The sequence below is a fragment of the Macrobrachium nipponense genome, chromosome 9 (assembly GCF_015104395.2).
Source record: "Macrobrachium nipponense isolate FS-2020 chromosome 9, ASM1510439v2, whole genome shotgun sequence".
NCBI classification, from domain to species: Eukaryota; Metazoa; Arthropoda; class Malacostraca; order Decapoda; family Palaemonidae; genus Macrobrachium; species Macrobrachium nipponense.
The window spans coordinates 106,223,873-106,246,067 of NC_061110.1; the positions used below are offsets into that span (position 1 = coordinate 106,223,873).

General features: G+C 41.4%; 1 long non-coding RNA gene across 1 annotated transcript in view; it reads right to left on the reverse strand.

The window, feature by feature from the left end:
- LOC135218648 (uncharacterized) overlaps positions 1 to 21,091 on the reverse strand; it is a 38,970-nt gene extending 17,879 nt beyond the window's left edge. Inside the window, exons 1-2 of the long non-coding RNA XR_010315371.1 lie at positions 21,001 to 21,091; positions 20,119 to 20,805 (exon numbers count right to left, since the gene is read on the reverse strand). This is a non-coding gene — a long non-coding RNA (uncharacterized LOC135218648). The remainder of the gene's footprint in view (positions 1 to 20,118; positions 20,806 to 21,000) is intronic.
- Between the last annotated feature and the right edge of the window lie 1,104 nt (positions 21,092 to 22,195).

The following is a 22,195-nucleotide window of genomic DNA, read 5'->3' on the forward strand; positions in this document are numbered from 1 at the left end:
TCACGCTCAGCGCTGTCGTATTTGGCAGCGGAAGGAGTCCCCCTCATAATCGAGCAAGGGACGTCTCGGCGAGCTAATTGACTGCATCTCTTGCACATCATTCTTGTTTCGAGGGAAATCATGTGCGCTAAGCCGCTGAAGACTCGGAAAGAATTCTGTTACCTTGCGGTAAACAGAACCGAAAAAGGTCTAATACATATATATATACATACACATACTACATACACACATATATATATATATATATATTTATTTATTTATTTATTTATTTTATTTTATTTTATTATTATTTTTTTTTTATGAACAAATTCTCGCAAAGTGAAGAAGTTCAGTCATGTATGCTAGAATTCCCCTCAACCCGAGGCTAAGGCCGTGATTGTAGGGTAGAAATACGGTTAGTCCGTCAATCCCGCAGGAGAGAGAGAGACGTAACCTACCGCGCATGGCAGACAATCACCTGGAACTGAGCACTGGCAATGGGCATTAGTGAAAACAGACTCAGAGAACGTTCGTCGTTCTCGCACTGCTCTGCCTGAGTTGCCACCTACACCATTCTACGAATTAATAGGTTTACTATCATTCTAGAGCAGAAACAAAAAACCACCAAACTGGTATATTTAAGCGAAACTGAATTTGCTAAATATAAAAGGCTAACTTGGTATTGTCATAACAATACCTTAAATGTTTAAAAATAGGGAAACCGGCAACCCCTGAATAGTTGCAGGGAGAACCGATTAAATGTAATAAGAATAATCGTACTCTCGGTTGTCCTCCGTAGGAGTAACTATGGTATGAGTATATAACTTGAACCATACAACCATTGATAGTAATATGACGTAAGGGCAAAAATAATATTACTATGATACAACAACGCTTGTTCACCTTTACCCGGCAGATATATAATATATATATCTATATATATATATTATATATATATAATATATATATAATATATTATATATAAGATAGATATATATATATATATATATATATATATATATATATATATATATATCTGACTGGTAAGTTTTATGAAACAACTTAGAGTATTTTTAGACACTTTGGACAGCTACCTCCCTACTACATTCTGCCTCGCCGAGGTAGGGAGAGCAATCACGCGGTAGTGTTTTGTCAATGAGAAATTATACGCTTACGCGATAGAATGAACACTCATGGCATTATCACTATACTTCACTACACTACTAAAACTTTCCAATGCAAACATGATTCCAGGCTACGCAAAGATTTAAGAATCACAGATAGGGTATTACCACCCCTCCAAAGACACTATTGTAGGGCCCGAAGCATCACAGGTCTTTGGAGGGATAAATTCTACTGGACGGGTAACCTGTGTTACACGCCTGGAGGAAGACCTTCCTTACACTATCAACGTTCTAGTTTACGTACCTATGATTCATAAGCCTTCCACGCAGAATCACACATATTTTCACACTCGTTGCAGCGGTCATCAAACATACAAACATGTTTCCTACAATTCGCGCACACTGTATGAGGGTCTACTGAAGTTTTCGGTAGCCTAACCTTGCATTCTTCCACACAACATACTCTGGCCTAGTCGAACTAGATCCAGACATCGTAAGTTTAAGGAAAAATCAAGCCAAAATAAAAACAATCCACAATTAGCGTATGCCTAACCACCGATCCAAATTAAATAACCAAAAATCAATCGGGATACTCAAGTGACCAAAAGAGTTCCAAAATCCAATGACGGAGGTGCAGAAAACACTTGTTGTCTGCACCGGCGACAGAAAATATCTGACAGAAAATGGGAATGGTTCCTTACGCCCGCCTCCCAGCGGCGGGAATGGGTACTACCACCTGGCCGACCACTGCGTGTGCCGGGAGTTTTGAAATTCTGTCGGACTTCGGAGATTACAGCTATATATATATCTGGCAGGTAAGATTCATGAACAAAAATAATAATAATAATAATAATAATAATAATAATAATAATAATAATATTAATGATAATAATAATAATAATAATAGCGCCATGGCAGAGTGGGTTAGGTCGTCAATGAACTGGTTAAGCAACATTGGGGCCGGTCAGTTGTTGGATGGGTGACCGCTCTCCTCGGCGTTGATTCTTTGGGAAAGGATCTTTACCATAATTTCCTCAGTCTAGTCAGCTGTAAATGAGTACCTATAACTGATGGGGTAGAGTCCAGCTATGGGTTAAATAGCAAAACTCAGCAAAGATGTTAAGAAATGAAGGAATAAATGACGACGTAAATGGAACCTCTGGCAACAGAGGAGCTTTGTTCGGCAGCCAGGTATTCAACCTAATTGAAGGGGAAGACGGTCAGGTACTTGGAGGTCGTCATCCAGCAACTGACCACCACAACGACAGTAACCAACAGCCTGAGATTGGAGCTACAGAAGCAAACCAAAGGAAGAAATGGACAAGAGACGAAAATACAGTAGGTCCCTGCGTTACGACGGCTCCGGCTTACGACGCTTTTTCTTAAATATTCATTGAAAAATCCGCCCTGGGTTACGACGTTTGTTTCAACATTACGACGCTGACGCTTCCGACGCTCCGAGTTAACGACGCTTTTAAAAAACGCATACTATGATAAAAATCCTTTATAGTTTAGCACAGTATATTAATAAAAATAAGTTTCTGGTTAGATTACAAAAAAAATTTTGAGGTTATGATGATTTTCGACACTTTTTATGTCATATTTTTCTATGTTTTTTAGTGACGCCTCATATACGGAACTAGTTTCCGAGCAAATAAATACATAATAGTTTGCAATGCGCAAAGTTTACATATAACAGTCCAAAAGTGCAAATAATGGAAACATCATTGCTTGTTTCCAGTAATAATAACAAAACGAAGTTTCTGGTTAGATTACAACGCAAATTCCAAGTATCCAAAGAGAGACATTATCCAGTATGTAATTTGACCAGAGAGAGAGAGAGAGAGAGAGAGAGAGAGAGAGAGAGAGAGAGAGAGAGGCGTCTTCTGACGCTCCGAGTTAGGGACAGAGAAGTGTTCGTTTCATTAAACGGCCTCTGACTCATGCCAGTAAATGTTTTGTTGATACTAATAATATAGGCCTATTTAAAGATACGTTTACTTTAATTAGTCTATATGATACGTAAATAGTAATCAACTGTTCTTGTAGCCCTCAAGATTTGGCAAAATCAAAGTATCCAAACAGAGACATTATCCAGTACACTGGAACCTTGATATACGAATTTAATTTGTTCCGTTACCATCGTCGTATATCAAAACAGTTGTATCTCAAAGCATTTTTTCCCATTTAAAATAATGTAATATGTATTAATCCGTTTTAGCGCTATGAAACCACACCTAAGCACAGCTAAATTACATATAATATACACAATTTATACACAAATAAACGAGTAATAACACACATAATGATAAAATAACATAGCAATGTGATAAATGATAATAAATGTTAATAAAATCAATAATACAAAGAAAGGAATTTTACTTACCACAACGAAAGATGACGTGAGGCCAGCAGGGGGAGGAGATAGGGAAGGTTGGCAGGGAACGATTTGTTCTCTTTTTATTTACGTATGTACGCTAATAACTACGTAATAAACACAAATGAAATAACATTGCTTAACTAATTTTTATTTATTTTTTTTAACCAGTTCGTAGTTTAGAAATAATGGTGATGCCTTTGGAAGGTTTTTATAGCTTCCTTCTGCTTGATGATCGTGGATATTGTAGAAGGATTTCGACCATACTCGTTTGCCAAATCGACAGATACGAACGCCCACGTTCATGCTTTGTCTATAATTTCATGTTTTGCTTCCATCGAAATCATTTTCTTGGGTTTTTTCTTATCACCTGCTTTGTCTTTAGCTTTGGGACCCATGGTTAATAATAAAATAGACAAAATAACACGAAAAATAGGCACAAATACAACGAACTAAACAACGACGTGTTAACGATGCAGCACCAACAAACAAACAGACTGAACGCCATTTATCGGTCGCCTATACAACTATCACTCATCGCAAAATTGTACCTCAAATATTTCGTTGTATATCAAAGCATATATTTTCGCAAATTTTCTGTTGTATCTCAAAACATTCGTATATTAGGGCAATCGTATGTCAAGGTTCCAGTGTAATTTGATCAGAGAGAGAGAGAGTGAGAGAGGGGTCTTGGCAACAATGGTCTCGGGGATTGACATAACGTTTATTTTCTGAACAGATAGGACAGAGAAGTGTTCGTTTCATTAAACGGCCTCTGACTCATGCCAGGAAATGTTTTGTTGATACTAATATATAAGCCTATTTAAAGATACGTTTACTTTAATTAGTCTATATGATACGTAAAATAGTAATCAATTGTTCTTGTAGCCCTCAAGATTGGCAAAATCACTCCAGGTTGTACATAAAACTTCAAGAATGGTAGTGTCACCAGAGGATTACAATAGTTTTTACCTTCAAGAACCAGCATTTTTTTATGAAAATAACTCCAGGTTGTACATAAAACTACAGGAAACAACATGTAGTGTAACCAAAGGATTACAAGTAAGGTTTTTATAACTTTTTATTAGTTTAAGACATATTACCAACCGTCGTTCCGGCTTGCGACGATTTTCGGGTTATGACGTGTCTCAAGAACGGAACCCCAGTCGTAACCCGGGGACTGCCTGTAAGGAAATATGGAGATGCTATATCAGAAGCAACCCGACGGAGAGAGGATATAGAAGAAGGTTGGTCAACATCTGGAATGAGAGGAATAACACCCCCCAAACAGAGCAGAGGCTGGCAGACCAAGTAAGGAACATAAAGAAAAAGAACAGGCTCGCCCTAACAGAAAGAGAAGAACTGGAAAGGGAAATGTCACACGACGATGAATTACACGAAGACGAACTGAAAGACGATGCCACAGAAGACGACAGGGATGATGAGGTATCAAACAACGACACACGAAGAAACACCAACGAAGTAACAGAGAGGACGGAATAGGTAGAAAAAATTAGACAATGGATGGAGTCCATGAAAGCCTACACCAAGAAATTAAGGGAGAAAACAAGTGAGGTCAATGAAATAATGGGCATAATACACAACACCAGTATCACAGAAACAAATAACTTGGCATATGCAGGAGCAAGATTAGTAGCAGAACTGATGGGGATTCGAACACCAACACCACCAGCACAACCAACCCAACAGAAACCAAAACAGCAACCTCCTTGGAAAAGCCGCCTGGAAAAGCAAATCATGGTGATGAGATCTGACTTGAGTAAACTGAAAGAGATGGCAGAAAAAAGGCTAAGAAGCAAGAAAACAAGGGAGGAACTCATCGCGAAATACAAAGTACAAGAGAGGGGACTAAACAACACAATAGAAGATGTAAACCAGAGGCTTAAGGCCAAAGCACATAAGATCCAACTGTACATGAACAGGAATAAGGGATACCAACAGAACAAACTATTCGGAACCAGCCAGAAAAGACTATACAGCCAACTAAGAGGGGAAGACAACCACCAAGAAATTCCTGAAGCCGAACCAAGTAAGAGACTCTGGGAAAACATATGAAGCAATCCGGTATCACACAACAAACCTGCAAAGTGGCTCCAGGAAGTCAAGGAAGAAGAAACAGGGAGAATAAAACAAAGATTCACAGAGATCACGACAGACACAGTCAGACACCAACTAAAGAAAATGCCAAACTGGAAAGCCCCAGGTCCCGATGAAGTCCATGGATACTGGCTCAAAAACTTCAAAGCCCTACACCCACGAATAGCAGAACAACTCCAGCACTGTATCTCAAATCACCATGCACCCAAATGGATGACCACAGGAAGAACATCCTTGGTACAAAAAGACAAGAGTAAGGGAAATATAGCCAGTAACTACAGGCCTATCACCTGCCTACCAATAATGTGGAAGTTACTAAACAGGTTATCATCAGTGAAACGGCTATACAATTACCTAGAGAAGACAAACACCATCCCCCACCAACAGAAAGGCTGCAGAAGGAAGTGTAGGGGCACAAAAGACCAGCTCCTGATAGACAAAATGGTAATGAAGAACAGTAGGAGAAGGAAAACCAACCTAAGCATGGCATTGATAGACTATAAGAAAGCCTTTGACATGATACTACAGACATGGCTAATAGAATGCCTGAAAATATATGGGGCAGAGGAAAACACCATCAGCTTCCTCAAAAATACAATGCGCAACTGGAATACAATACTTACAAGCTCTGGAATAAGACTAGCAGAGTTAATATCAGGAGAGGGATCTTCCAGGCGACTCACTGTCCCACTACTCTTCGTAGTAGCCATGATTCCATGACAAAAAGTACTACAGAAGATGGACGCCGGGTACCAACTCAAGAAAAGAGGCAACAGAATCAACCATCTGATGTTCATGGACGACATCAAGCTGTATGGTAAGAGCATCAAGGAAATAGATACCCTAATCCAGACTGAGAGGATTGTATCTGGGGACATCAGGATGGAGTTTGGATTAGAAAAATGCGCCTTAGTCAACATACAAAAAGACAAAGTAACGAGAACTGAAGGGATAAAGCTACCAGATGGGAGCAACATCAAACACATAGATGAGACTGGATACAAATACCTGGGAATAATGGAAGGAGGGGATATAAAACACCAAGAGATGAAGGACACGATCAGGAGAGAATATACGCAGAGACTCAAGGCGATACTCAAGTCAAAACTCAACGCCGGAAATACGATAAAAGCTATAAACACATGGGCAGTGCCAGTAATCAGATATAGCGCAGGAATAGTGGAATGGACGAAGGCAGAACTCTGCAGCATAGATCAGAAAACCAGGAAACATATGACAATACATAAAGCACTACACCCAAGAGCAAATACGGACAGATTATACATAACATGAAAGGAAGGAGGGAGAGGACTACTAAGTATAGAGGACTGCGTCAACATCGAGAACAGAGCACTGGGGCAATATCTGAAAACCAGTGAAGACGAGTGGCTAAAGAGTGCATGGGAAGAAGGACTAATAAAAGTAGAGACGAAGAACCAGAAATATACAGACAGGAGAATGACAAACAGAACAGAGGACTGGCACAACAAACCAATGCACGGACAATACGTACATGAGACAGACAAAGGAACTAGCCAGCGATGACACATGGCAATGGCTACAGAGGGGAGAGCTAAAGAAGGAAACTGAAGGAATGATAACAGCGGCACAAGATCAGGCCCTAAGAACCAGATATGTTCAAAGAATGATAGACGGAAATAACATCTCTCCCATATGTAGGAAGTGCAATACGAAAAATGAAACCATAAACCACATAGCAAGCGAATGCCCAGCACTTGCACAGAACCAGTACAAAAAGAAGCATGATTCAGTGGCAAAAGCCCTCCACTGGAGCCTGTGCAAGAAACATCAGCTACCTTGCAGTAATAAGTGGTACCAGCACGAACCTGAGGGTGATAGAAAACGATCAGGCAAAGATCCTCTGGGACTATGGTATCAGAACGGATAGGGTGATACGTGCAAATAGACCAGACAAAGTCAAAAAGAAAGTATCACTCATTGATGTCGCAATACCATGGGACACCAGAGTTGAAGAGAAAGAGAGGGAAAAAATGGATAAGTATCAAGATCTGAAAATAGAAATAAAAAGGATATGGGAAATGCCAGTGGAAATCGTAAATCGTACCCATAATCATAGAAGCACTAGGCACGATCCCAAGATCCCTGAAAAGGAATCTAGAAAAATTAGACGCTGAAGTAGCTCCAGCACTCATGCAGAAGAGTGATCCTAGAAACGGTGCACATAGTAAGAAAAGTGATGGACTCCTACGGAGGCAGGATGCAACCCAGAACCCCACACTATAAATACCACCCAGTCGAATTGAAGGATTGTGATGGAGCAAAAAAAAAAAAAATAAATAAAATAATAATAATAATAATAATAATAATAAATAGCCATCTGATGTTCATGGATGACATCAAGCTGTATAGTAAGAGCATCAAGGAAATAGATACCCTAATCCAGACTGTAAGGATTGTATCTGGGGACATCATGATGGAGTTTGGATTAGAAAAATGTGCCTTAGTCAACATACAAAAAGGCAAAGTAACAAGAACTGAAGGGATAAAGCTACCAGATGGGAGCAACATCAAACACATAGATGAGACTGGATACAAATACCTGGGATTAAGGAAGGAGGGGATATAAAACACCAAGAGATGAAGGACACGATCAGGAAAGAATATATGCAGAGACTCAAGGCGATACTCAAGTCAAAACTCAACGCCGGAAATATGATAAAAGCCATAAACACATGGGCAGTGCCAGTAATCAGATACAGCACAGGAATAGTGGAATGGCCGAAGGCAGAACTCCGCAGCTAGATCAGAAAACCAGGAAACATATGACAATACACAAAGCACTATACCCAAGAGCAAATACGGAGAGACTATACATAACACGAAAGGAAGGAGGGAGAGGACTACTAAGTATAGAGGACTGCGTCAACATCGAGAACAGAGCACTGGGGCAATGTCTGAAAACCAGTGAAGACGAGTGGCTAAAGAGTGCATGGGAAGAAGGACTAATAAAAGTAGAGACGAAGAACCAGAAATATACAGACAGGAGAATGACAAACAGAACAGAGGACTGGCACAACAAACCAATGCACGGACAATACGTACATGAGACAGACAAAGGAACTAGCCAGCGATGACACATGGCAATGGCTACAGAGGGGAGAGCTAATGATGGAAACTGAAGGAATGATAACAGCGGCACAAGATCAGGCCCTAAGAACCAGATATGTTCAAAGAATGATAGACGGAAATAACATCTCTCCCATATGTAGGAAGTGCAATACGAAAAATGAAACCATAAACCACATAGCAAGCGAATGCCCGGCACTTGCACAGAACCAGTACAAAAAGAGGCATGATTCAGTGGCAGAAGCCCTCCACTGGAGCCTGTGCAAGAAACATCAGCTACCTTGCAGTAATAAGTGGTACGAGCACCAACCTGAGGGAGTGACAGTAAACGATCAGGCAAAGATCCTCTGGGACTATGGTATCCGAACAGAGAGGGAGATACGTGCAAATAGACCAGACGTGACGTTGATTGACAAAGCCAAGAAGAAAGTATCACTCATTGATGTTGCAATACCATGGGACACCAGAGTTGAAGAGAAAGAGAGGGAAAAAATGGATAAGTATCAAGATCTGAAAATAGAAATAAGAAGGATATGGGATATGCCAGTGGAAATTGTACCCATAATCATAGGAGCACTAGGCACGATGCCAAGATCTCTGAAAAGGAATCAAGAAAAACTAGAGGCTGAAGTAGCTCCAGGACTCATGCAGAAGAGTGTGATCCTAGAAACGGCGCACATAGTAAGAAAAGTGATGGACTCCTAAGGAGGCAGGTTGCAACCTGGAACCCCACACTATAAGTACCACCCAGTCCAATTGGAGGACTGTGATAGAGCAAAAAATAAATAAATAAATAAATAAATAAATAAATAAATAAATAAATAAATAATAATAATAATAATAAATAATAATATGCAGGAGCAAGACTAGTAGTAGAACTTATAGGGATACAAACACCAACACCACCATTGTAACTAACCCAACAGAAACCAAAAAAGTAACCACATTAGAAAGCGTCTAGAAAAACAAAACATGGTGACAAGAACTCACTAGAGTACTAATTGAAAGAGATGGCAGAAAGGAAGCTAAGAAGCCAGAAAGCAAGGGAAGAATTGAACAAGAAATACAAAGTACAGGATAAGGGACTAAACATCACCACAGAAGATTTAAAACACAGGATTAAAACCAAACCACAGATCCAACAGCACAAGAACAAGAATAAAGGATACCAGCAGAACAAACTCTTTTGAACCAACTAGAAAAGACTATACAGCCAACTAAGAGGGGAAGACAACCAACAGGAAATTCCTAAAGCGGAACCAAGTAAGAGACTGGGAAAACATATGGAGCAATCTGGTATCACACAACAATCATCCAACATTGCTCCAGGAAGTCAAGTCAGAAGAAATGGGGAGAATAAAACAAAGACTTATGGCAGACACAGTCAGGCATCAAGTGAAGAAAATACCCAACTGGGAAGCCCAAGGTCCTGATGAAGACCATGGATACTGGTTAAAAAATCTTGAAGGCCCTCCACCCACGCATAGCAGAACAACTACAGCATTGTATCACAAACCACCATGCACCCAAATGGATGACCACAAGGAGAACATCCTGAATACAGAAATACAAGAACAAGGGAAATACAGCAAGCAACTACAGGCGTATCACCTGTCTACCAATAATGTGGAAGTTACCAACAGGTATCTTCAGTGGAAGGTCTATACAACTACCTAGAGGATAAAAACACCATTCCCCACCAACAGATAGGCTGCAGAAGGAAGTGTAATGGCACAAAAGACCTAAAACATGGCATGGATTGACTAGAGGAAAGCCTTTGACATGATACCGCACACATGGTTAATAGAATGCTTGAAAATATATGGGGCAGAGGAAAACACCATCAGCTTCCTAAAATATAGTGTGCAACTGGAATACAGTTCTTACAAGATCTGGGATAAGACTAGCAGAGATTAATCAATCATAGTGGCCAAGATTTCCATGACAAAAGTACTGCAGAAGATGGATGCTGAGTACCAACTCAAGAAAGGAAGCAACAGAATTAACCATCTGATGTTCATGGACGATATCAAGCTGTTTGGTAAGAGCATCAAGGAAATATATATCCTAATCCAGTCTGTAAGGACTGTATCGGGGGCCATCAGGATGGAGTTTGGAATAGAAAAATACACCTTGGTCAACATACATAAAGGTAAAGTGACAAGGACTGAAAGAATAAAGCTACCTGATGGAACAGCAACAATCACATAGATGAGACATGATACAGATACCTGGGAATAATAAAAGGATGATATAAAACACCAAGAGATGAAGGATATGATCAGGAATGAATATATGCAGAGGCTTAAGGTAATACTCATGTAGAAAAACTCCAGGAACATGGTGAAAGCCATAACACATGGGCAGTGCCAGTAATCAGATACAGTGCAGGAGTAGTTGAGTGGATGAAGGCTAAACTCCACAGCATAGACCATAAAACTAGGAAACACATGACAATACACAAAGCACTAATCCAAGAGCAAATACAGACAGACTACATAAAACACGAAAGGGTCTACTAAGCATATATGACTCTTGTCAACATCGAGAGCAGAGCACTGGGGCAATACCTGAAAACCAGTGAAGACAAGTAGCTAAGGAGTGCATTGGAAGGAGGACTCAAAAGTAAACGAAGGCTTAGGAATATACAGACAGGAGAATGAAAAACAGAACAGAGGAAACCAATGTACAGACAGTACATGAGACAGAATAAAAAAAATGGCAATAGCTACAGAGGGAAAACTCAAGGAAGCAGAAAGAATGCTAATAGTGGCACAAGAAGTAGATACAGTGGTACCTCGAGATACGAAAGGCTCAACTTACGAAAAACTCGCGATACGAAATCCAATACGAAAAATTTAACGGCTCTACATACGAAAAGTTTTCAAGATACGAAAGGTTTCTGAAAGTCCGAGATTCACCTGGATAACAATTTTGAAAATCGCGCTGCCATCTTAGTATACTAGTAGACTCGCCACCATCCTCCTGCTCTCCCATTGGTTCCTGATGCTAGTCGCGGCCATGAAATCCTTCTCTCCTATTGGCCAGCGTCCCTCCCATCATGCATCTACTATGTACACGTGGTGGCGGGGCTCGGCCACTCGGTACCAGCATTGTTATAGTACGCACGTGGTATTCGTTTTCGGGATCGTCAATGTGTACGTAATACTAATATTTAAAAAAAAAAAAAAAGTGACCAAGATCTCTCACATGGGATAAGTGATCAAGGTCTCTCTCATGGGATAACTGGGAAACTTGCAAAGGTTGGTAGATCTCCACTCCCTGCTGAACAGAGGGTGTAGACCAATCATTTACAACATGCATACCAGTATGTAGTGTACGTATAATCAAGGCACTTCAGTTTATGTTGAAGGTCAGCAGCCGAACATTCAGTACCCAAATCAGTTGCAGAGAGAGCATTTGGTTGAACAGGGTTTTGATGGACACCAGGGCCAACAGAGTCATGAGGTGCAAAAAAAGAAAGTTGAAATTCTGTAAAAAAAAAAAAAAAAAAAAAAAAAAAAAAAAAAAAAAAAAAAAAAAAAAAAAAAAAAAAAAAAAAAAAAAAAAAAAAAAACCTACGTAAAGTAAAACAAGTAAAAAGAAAAGTTAAAAATAAAAAAAAGACAAAAAACACGGCAGAAATTAAAGCAGCTTTTCATAAAGTGCAATCATTTGTAGAAGACACCCCCCGAAAAGTCTCACACAGGAACATTGTGAAAAAGTACATAGGCAGAAGCAATCTTCCTTGGATAGTTACGTTGTACTAGTACATACGTATATTTTTTAAAGTGTACGTATGTACCTATTACATAAAAAAAAAAAAAAAAAAAAAAAAACATACATCCCGACCACCTGATCCTAACACCTGTGTTAGTTCTAAAGATTGTAAGGAGTATCCCCAACTCCTGACAACAACCCAAAAACTCAACACCACTATATACACACACACACACCAGTACCAAAAAAAAATTTTTTTACACCCTTATTTGTCTGATATTCTTCAGTTCCTTCAGACAAAAAGCCACGGTCGCCTGTGCGACGCCTAGTGCCTTTGACAGTTGAAAACCAAGAACATCTCTAGCTATAGGGTTTACGTACATACACAATAATTAAGGATCAGTTTTTGCTCCAAGTCCCAGCACCGTATCCGCTGACACAAACGGACCGAGAGAGAAGCACTTCTCATAAGTTACCCTGACATCCTTCAGGTAATGAGATGCAAAAACTGAATTGCATCTCCAATATGTCGATTCGAGAATATTCTTCAACGACATATTCCTTTGAAAGGCTAGAGACGTAGCAACCGCTCGAACTTCATGAGCTTTAACTCTAAGAAGTTTGAAGGAGTCATCTGGGTAATCATTGTGAGCCTCAGCAATTATACTTCTTACAAAGAAGGCTAAGGCGTTCTTAGACATGGGTCTTTTAGGATCTTTCACAGACCATAGACCCTGTGACAACCTCCCAGCTGCTTCTTTTACTCAGGTAAATTTTAAGGGCCCTTACCGGGCAAAGGGACCTCTCAATCTCTTTGCCTACTAGGTTCGACAGGCCCTTTACTTCAAAGCTCCTGGGCCAGGGCTTTGAAGGATTTTCCTTTTTCGCCAGAAATAAAGTCTGGAACGAACAAATGGCAGCCTCTCCTTTAAAACCAACCCTAGAATCAAGAGCGTGTATCTTGCTCGTTCTTTTGGCTGTAGCGAGAGACAACAGGAATAAACATTTTCTCGTAATGTCTCTGAAGGAGGCAAGGTGTGGAGGTTCGAACCGCTTCGAGGTTAGAAATTTTAGGACTACGTCCAGACTCCAGCTCGGGGTTCTAGGAGCATTGATTTTTGAAGTCTCGAAAGACCGGATCAGATCATGAAGATCCTTATTATCAGCTATTTCTAGGCCTCTGTTCCTGAAAACAGCTGTAAGCATACTCCTGTACCCTTTTATAGTGGATACGGAAAGATGCGATTCCTCCCTCAAGAAAAGAAGGAAATCTGCAATGTTGTTCACAGAGGTATTGGAGGAGGACAGCTTCTTCGATTTACAATATCTCCTAAAGACTTCCCACTTCGATTGATAGACCCGTATAGTTGACGGTCTACGGGCTCTAGCGATAGCCTTTGCAGCTTTTTGAGCAAAGCCTCTCGCTCTGACGAGTCTTTCGATAGTCGAAAGGCAGTCAGAGTGAGAGCGGGGAGGTTTTGATGATACCTCTCGAAGTGGGGTTGTCTGAGCAGATCTGCTATGTTTGGAAGAGATCTGGGGAAGTCCACCGTCCATTCCAGTACCTCTGTGAACCAATCTTGAGCTGGCCAATATGGGGGCTATTAGAGTCATCCCCGCATCCCCTTTGAGGCCACGAATTTTTCTGATTACTTCGCCCAGAATTTTGAATGGGGGAAAGGCGTATGTATCGAGGCCCGACCAATCTAGTAGAAGGGGGCGTCGACAGCGAATGCTCTCGGATCTTCTACTGAAGAGCAGAAGATGTCTATCCTTTTGAGAGGAACGTGGCAAACAGGTCTATGTGAGGTCTCCCCCCAATAGAGCCCAAAGATGTCGACAGACCTCTGAGTGGAGGGTCCACTCTGTGGGAAGGACCTGGTTCCTCCTGCTCAGTCTGTCTGCTCTCACGTTCCTCTCTCCTTGGACAAATCTCGTGAGGAGGATGATGTTTCTCTCCTTTGCCCAAACTAAGAGATCCCTCGCCAGTTCGAAAGGGAGAAACGAATGAGTCCCGCCTTGCTTTCGAATGTATGCCAGAGCGGTGGTGTTGTCCGAGCTGACCTGGACCCACCCCGTACTCTGAACTCTTGATTCGAAGTACTTGAGGGGGCAAGGTGTATGGGTATCAAATTCTTTGCAGTTGATGTGCCATGACATCTGCTTGTTGCGTCCAGGTGCCTGACGCTTCTCTTGTTCCTAGCGTCGCACCCCATCCCGTTTCCGAAGCGTCTGAATACAACACTTGGCTTGGGTGGTTCGGCACGGATAAGGACACTCCCTCGTTCTTTTTGAGAGAGGGGCTAACCACCATCTCAAGTGATTCTTTACCTCGAGAGGTATCTGGAACGAGTCCGAAAGTTGTCCTGTCTTCCAGTTCCCATACTTTCTTTAAGAAGAACTGCAGGGGGGGCGAGTATGAAGTCTCCCTAGGGGGAAGAACTGTTCCAGCGAGGAAAGAGTTCCTAGAAAAGCTCAACCATTCCCTCGCCGAACTTTGTTCTCTCCCTAAGAAGTTTGAGACTTTCATAAAGCCTCGTATGAGTCTTTCCTGCAAAGGCACAAAAAAAATCGAAAACCCCGAGAATCCATCTGAATCCCCAGATAAACTAGGTTCTGGCTGGGGATCATCTGAGACTTCTCGAGGTTCACAAGTAATCCTAGAGATCGAATCAAGTCTAAGGTCGTTTTTAGGTCCTCCAAACACTGAGTTTCCGATCTGGCCCTGATTAGCCAGTCGTCTAAGTAAAGGGAGATTTTTATTCCCTTTAAATGAAGCACTTCGCTACATTCTTCATTAGGTTCATAAAAACCTGAGGAGCTGTGGATTAGGCTGAAACACAAGGCCCTGAACTGAAAAAATCTTCCCCTTCATTACGAAACGAAGGTACTTTCTTTGACGAGGGATGAATGGGAACATGAAGTAGGCGTCTTGTAAGTCCAGGGAGACCATCCAATCTCCTGGACGAATGGCCGACATCACCGATGCAGAAGTCTCCATACGGAACTTCTCTTTTTCTACAAATTGGTTCAGGGCACTTACATCTAGAACCGGTCTCCACCCTCCGAAGCCTTCGGGACTAGGAAAAAGGCGGTTGTAAAATCCCGGAGAGTGTGGATCTAGCACCGGCTCGATGGCTCCCTTGTTCCACAATTTTCCTCTACCATCTTGAAGGAGCGTGGGTTTCTCAGCACAGGGTCCTTGTACGAGCTGACAGTTCGAGAGGAGTCGACGTCAGGGGAGGTCTGTCCCTGAAGGGGATTGGCGATATCCCTTTCTCAGAACCGACATCAACCAAGGGTCGGCTCCTCTCTTTGCCCAGGCTTCCGAGTATTCCAGAAGCCTGGCGCCCACAAGTGTTTGGAGGTTCTGTATGCTATTTTCCCTTCTTAAAGGAACGGAAGGCTGATCTTCCTCGCTTGTCGGAAGTCTTCTTTTTGAAGGGGGGTCGTGTCTTGGGACCTCCACGAAAGGGCTGTTGATACGGAAGTGATACTTTTTTAGCAGCTGTCGTAACTGTTCTGTTCTTCTTTGCCGATTGGACAAGAAGGTCTTGCGTCGCCTTCTCAGTAAGTGAGTGTGATATTTCCTTCACTAACTGAGAAGGGAACAGATGTTCAGATAAAGGAGCGAACAGCAATGCAGTTCTCTGAGAAGGAGAAACAGCCTTGATCAGAAAAGAACCAAAAACCGCTCTCTTCTTAAGTATCCCTGTTCCAAAGAGGGAAGATACTTCTCCAGAACCATCCTGGACTGCCTTATCAATACAGGCCAAAATGCTATGAAGCACTTCCGGGCTAAGACTTTCCGATTCTTGAGACTTCTTAGAAATTACCCCAAGGGACCAGTCTAAGAAATTAAAAACCTCCAGCACGTTGAAGAGACCCTTGAGGAGATGATCCAAATCAGACATGCTCCAAGTAGATCGTGCAGATGATAAGGCTTGGTCTACCAGACTCGAGAAATCCGACTCTGCAGAAGCAGGTAGAGATAGGCCCATATTCTCTCCTGTTTCGTACCAAATGCCTCTTCTACCTGTCAGTCTGAAGGGAGGCATACAGAAGACAGTCTTTCCCAGTTCTTTCTTGGAATTCATCCAAGAACCGAGAGATTGGAGAGCCTTCTTCATTGAAATGGCCGGTTTCATTTTCAAGAAGGCAGAGGACTTATATGGCTTATTGCTCGAATAGAGAGACCGAGGCGAAGGCGGAGCGGCAGGGCTCAGCGATTCTTATAATTAGACAGTCCTTCATTAGCTGGGGCTTCGTCTTCCGAGATATCCTCTAGCTCAAGCCCAGCTGAAGGAGAACGATCCCTTGCAATGGACAAACCCTCCTAGGTCGCACATATTCTGCATTAGGAGAGCCTCTATTCGGGGAAGGACTGGCGGAAAAAGACTCTCTACGTTCTTTTGTAAGAGAGGTGGAAGTCCTTTCTATTCTCTTACATGATATCACAGATCTTTCCTTCTGAAGTCCCAAAGAGGAAGATCGCTTCCGAGGAGAAGAACTCTTGGAAGGCGATTCTAGCCTGGAAGGTTCCGCATGTCTGGAACGTTCCGCTTTTGTAGAAAGCTCTTCGCGCTCGGAGAGTTCCTCTCGTGCGGAAAATTCCTCTCGTCTGGAAAGTCTCGCTCGTTTGGACTGTTCCACTCTTCCGGAAAAAGATTCCCGTTTGTTAAGTCCCAAGTGTCTTGAAGGAGATCCGCGCTTTGAAGTTCCCCCCCCCCGCTCGCTCGGAAGATCCGAGCGCTTGAAACTTCCGCTTGAGTGGAATGCTTGGAAAGTTCCGTGCGTCTGGAAGGTTCCGCCTGTGCGGAAGGTTCCACGCGCCTGAAAAGTTTGGAACGTTCGGAATGTTCCACTCGCCTGGAAGATTCTGCGCGCCTGGATAGTTCCGCACGTCTTATGGAAAGTTCTTCCACGGGTAAGGAGAGATCGGAACGTCCGCGATGTTCCGAGAGCTTGGAAGGAAACTCTGGTATGTTCTGTTACCGTAGAAGATTTCCGTGCGCTTGATCATTTCCGAGCGCCTAATAGGACTCCTCACCTTTTTAGAAGGCGCCTCTGCTCGGAAAAATCCATGGAACGGTCCTTCATTTCGTCTACTTCTTCGTTCCTGGACTTCTCTCTCTCTACCCGGAAAGTTCTCCTTGCCTGGAGAGGGCTTCTGTCCTAACTGGCGCTTCTCGCCAGATGGTTCTTCCGGGTCTGAGGAAAACCACTCATCTAAGGGAGCTCGTTGCTTGGGAGAAGATGGAACAATCTTAGGAACCTCTCGTTTCGAGGGAGGTACCTCTGAGAGCGCCGCGGACCTCTTTATAGGAAGGGAGTTATCTTTTCTACGAGGTTTCTTGGAAAGAACTCCAACCAATGAGGAGATCTGTTCCTGCACTTTTTGTAGGATCTGAGCAGTAGTCGCATCCCTGTCCGAGTCGGAACGAGGGGAGGGAGATCTGGAAGGTGTCTGAGATTCCCTCCAGCAGGCTTCCGGAGTCAACAAGGTTCTCTTTTTTACTGAAGAAGCCTCTTCAGGAAAGTGTTCTGGACTCGAGTCAAGCGCCCGAGCTTTCCAGCTCCTCTTCAAGGGGCGAGAAAGATTCGTGTCTTTCCACCCTCTCTAGGTGAAGGCGACTCTGACGACGAAAAACACTCACGAAGGATGCTTTTCCTGTAGCGATCCCTGGCAGTCTGGGGCGTAACAGAACCTGCCGAAGGAACGCCTGACCGGTGGGGAACCTCTACAACCTTCGTACGGCTTTCGACATTCCTTCTCCTCTGGGCCAGGGAGCTTGGAAGAGGTCTAGACCTGGAAGCGTTGTAGAGCCGATCAGACGCCCCCTCCACAACACTGGGGACACTCACATCACTGTCCACTGTTAAATCACCACTCTTACCTTCTAATGCCGCCATTTTGACCTGCATTCTATGAAGGGTAGCCTTCAGATCCGCAATTTCTGCTGCTGAATCTGTAGGATTTAAAATGGGTGAAAGGGCAGAAATAGGGGGAGAAGGATTAATTAATGCATCATGGGGAGAAGCTAGAAAGCTAGAAACTAGTTCGCTAAACCTAGATCTACTTCTGCTTTTGGAAGCTTTCCTCAGCCTATCCCTTTCTAGCTTCTTCATATAAGAAGTAAGATTCTTCCATTCTTCTGCACTCAGGTTCTCGCACTCCTTACAGGTGTTAGAAAAAGAACATTCATACTTTCTACAACGCCTGCATGCAGTGTGAGGATCTACCAAAGTTTTCGGCATTCTCACCCTGCAGCCCTCATTCACACACCTCACAACAACAATCGAGTCAGACATTCTTAGCAAAATCCAAAATCAAGTTCAAGAAACGGTCCACAAATAGCGTATGCCAATACAACGATCCAGGTACGTCACCAAACGTCGGTCAAGAAGATCAATTGCGATGAAAAAAGAATTCCAGCCAGGAGGTACCAACAACAATGTTGACAGTACCGGCGACAGAAAGAATCTGATAGAAAACGGGAATGGTTCCTATTCCTGCCACCCAGCGGCAGGACGGTAGATCACCTGACCTACCTGTAGCGTGTGGCGCGAAATTTGAATTTCTGTCGGGACAACGGAGTCTAAAGCTAAGTATATATCTGACAGGTAAGTTGAATGTATAAAAAGTAATAATAATAAAATAATAATAATAAGCGGACATACACATCCCTTCTCTTTATGGAGTATGGAGACAATCACCAATGGGGAAACCTTAATTGTCCTATAATCTAGATTTTACATTTGAAAAGTAAATTCTCATTCTATAAATACTGAATAATCAATCAGGTAGAGGGTTTCCACTCATAAGAGAAGTAAGTGTATGTACCACATCTTTGTAACAGTGATTTTGATAAGACATGGGGTCTTTTCAAAAGCAGATTATGTTTAAGATTTTGCGCTGTTCAACTGGTTTATCTGGGTATTTATCTTTCTTGTTTTTGGACTGGCAGGTATATAGGATGTCATAGTTAAAGTAGTCTACATGCCTATATGTAAGCCCATCACATACTCAATAAGCTATTTGTGTATTTTCATGTAACAAAACTACTGAGTAAAGTGGCTAACAAACTTCCTAGGTTATCCAATTTAATCCAGGACAGGTATGTATTGTCAAAATTATTAACTTGGTAAAAACAAAAAATTTAGCTACTATCTAATATTCTTTGCAGTCAATATATTAGGAAAAACTAAAAAGCAAAAATATGTAAAAGTAAAAATTTTGAAGTGAGTATCAACTACCATATTCACTTGGAGCATGGATGATACTACAAGAATAACCAATTATAAATCATTTCAATATTAAAATGGAAATAAAGAAAGTAGAGGTAACCATGAAAAGGTAATGAAAAGATTTTACACTCAGTAAATGAGCAATCAGTGACAGGAACTAGAGGGTCATAGCTATAGAAAAAAAATCCAATAAGAGCTGAGGAGGGGGATAACCTCTAATGAAAGTATAATTTGTCAATATACATAATCACTAATACCTCAGAGATAGTTCATGCACATTATCATAAATCTCTACAAATATGTAATAATACTGATGTGAACCTACAATTTATAAAGACAATTCAGATAATTTTCCAGGGTTGTTCAGTTTCAGCTAAAAACCTGACAAAGTGTTTGAAAAGGTTGAAAAATAAACCATCAAAGAAAAAATAATAAAGGCCGTACCCGTCACTCTTTGGATGGGGCCAAGGTAATTCTTGGTACTTTAAAGTTGAATCATAACATGTCCTGATACTCTTGACCAAGGTGGAGTCTGTTTCCCAAAGGTTTGCCAGGGAGTCACACCAACTTCCAGTACGAGGGAAGATTACTTGAAAGGTTTTCTCTTCAGAATTCAGGTATGAAAAAAATGGACTTACTGCAGAATTTTAAACGCTAAAACTACTGTATTTTTCAGTACTATTCTGTGTGTGTATGTGTCAGAGAGAGAGAGAAGAGAGAGAGAGAGAGAGAGAGAGAGAGAGAGAGAGAGAGAGAGAGAGAATCCATTACAGACACAAGCTAAAGCACAGATAGTTCTGAGAGTTAACTATGGTTAATTACTACATTACCCTAACTTTTAAATACGGTACTTAAAATAGACCCAGGTTAAATTAACTAATTCCTAAATACTATTTAAGAAGAACTGAAGGGTGAAAGGACTACATGTTCCCTGCTGCTGAAATGTAAGAGAATGAATAAATCTGAAAGTTAATTTCAACACTTTTTGCTAACGATAAGAATGTAAAAATGAAAAAAAGTAAATGTGGTCATGTTCTGTTGGCAATGAAAATAAAAGATATCAAAAGACCCACAAAGCAATACTGTATATAGATTCTGCATTCCAAAGAGAGAACCTTTCAACACTTCTGCCTATCCATGGAAATAAAAGGGAAACATTGAGAACCTTCAAACTGCAAAAGCATGGTTTATGTAGAACAAAAATGACTCTTCCTTTAGACGGCTAACGAAAAAGATCATATTTTTCATTTAATTTAAACAAACTATTTTCACATGAAATCAAGGTAGTACATGTACAAGTAACAATTATGAAAAGAATATAGTTACCTATTTAAATCTCTTCAGTTCCATTTCGTAATTCTCTTCTGGTACTGAAACTGACCAAAGTCCATGACATCTGAAGGACCACATCTATCTGCAATGAAATAAATTGTAATAACAATTATTCATATTCAAGTAAAAATGGATGAATGATTTTTCATAGACTTTGACTTGATAGTAATAAGGCACAACCTTGGAATGTTGTTTACAGTATATTACTTGAAACACAACCATTTCCACAGCTAAAAAATTTTGTTGCTCTTTACCATACAGATATCTACGTAAACAGAATAGTACTGTATACAGCTAGACTTGAATAGAAAATATGTTTGACTTATGATTCTAAGATTATCAAACTTCTCCCTGCCTACCACTTATGATCTGATAAATTTTACATACTAAAATTATTGTACTAGTATTTTATTTCATGGAAATGCATTGCATTTCTGTCTTTGTGGGGGCCCTAGGCAAGATGCTGTTTGGGGAGCCCTAGATAGGTATAGGTAGGTACTTCATTTATCCCCGAGAGGTTTGTCAAACTGTGATGAAGTGATTCCTAGCCCTTTAGATGGTCTACTAAGATGCAAGAAACTATTAAAATGATATTGTCATGATACAATAAAGTTTTATACATACTTACCTGGCAGATATATACTTAGCTATAGACTCCATCGTCCCCGACAGAAATTCGAATTTCGCGGCACACACTACAGGTAGGTCAGGTGATCTACCGCCACTGCTGCTGGGTGGCAGAACTAGGAACCATCCCATTTTCTAAAACAGATTTGCTCTTCCACCTGTCTCCCTGAGGGGAGGCTGGGTGGGCCATTTAATAGTATAATATCTGCCAGTAAAGTATGTATAAAACTTTATTGTATCATGACAATATCATTTTTTTATAACATTCAACTTCCCTGGCGATATATACTTAGCTGATTGGCACCTTTGGCGGAGAGGGTAAAGACAGCTAATTACTAATGACAGGGAACAACATACGTTGTAGGTAACAAAAAATATAAGAAACTTGTTCCTACCTGTGTCGGCGAAAGACTTCATGGCTACTGCCTAGGAGCTTACATCGCCTCAAAGAGCCTCAGCGAGGTAGTGACCTCATGCTAAGAATTCTTGATGGTCTGTCGATGGGGTCCTTATCCCACTACTCGACAGAACAAAGGATCTTTGTCAATGGGTCCTATCATTA